Source organism: Trachymyrmex cornetzi, unplaced genomic scaffold (assembly GCF_001594075.2).
Source record: "Trachymyrmex cornetzi isolate Tcor2-1 unplaced genomic scaffold, Tcor1.1 scaffold225, whole genome shotgun sequence".
Classification (NCBI taxonomy): Eukaryota; Metazoa; Arthropoda; class Insecta; order Hymenoptera; family Formicidae; genus Trachymyrmex; species Trachymyrmex cornetzi.
In genome coordinates, this window is record NW_017296901.1 from 1,654,621 (window position 1) to 1,655,086 (window position 466).

At 21.5% G+C, this 466-nt stretch overlaps 1 protein-coding gene across 4 annotated transcripts in view; it reads right to left on the minus strand.

The window, feature by feature from the left end:
* Window positions 1–466, minus strand: part of LOC108760501 (uncharacterized) — a 52,126-nt gene that overhangs the window by 38,503 nt on the left and 13,157 nt on the right. The gene's annotated exons all lie outside the window — the stretch shown is intronic.

Here is a 466-nt window from a genome sequence, read left to right on the forward strand (position 1 = left end):
ATATATATATATAAATTTGAACGTAAATTATATAATCATATTTTATTGGACACTAAAATATGAAAATAAGAAAAATATGTCAATAAGAATTAAATTTTAAACATATGCATATATAATTTTTTATTTTTACTTAATATAATTTTTGCGTCATCACTTTTTTTTTAGAAAAAATAGATTTAAATAAGAAAATTGTGTAAAATACATTTCAAAGTTTTTATCATTTACTCAAATTTTGTTTATAATTTTTTTATGGCAATTTATTGTTGCAACAAAGATTGATCTATTAATGATTTTTAATATGATTAAGTTATATTTAACAATTTTAAATTTTAGTTAAAATAAAATGATAAATATCCTATTTAGGGAAGCCCCCATGATCTTAACCTTGACATTTGTTGTCAAGGTCATGACCCTGAGTAACCTCCAACAGGTTTTAGCCGCCGCTCGTTATTCGTTAAAAAGTTAT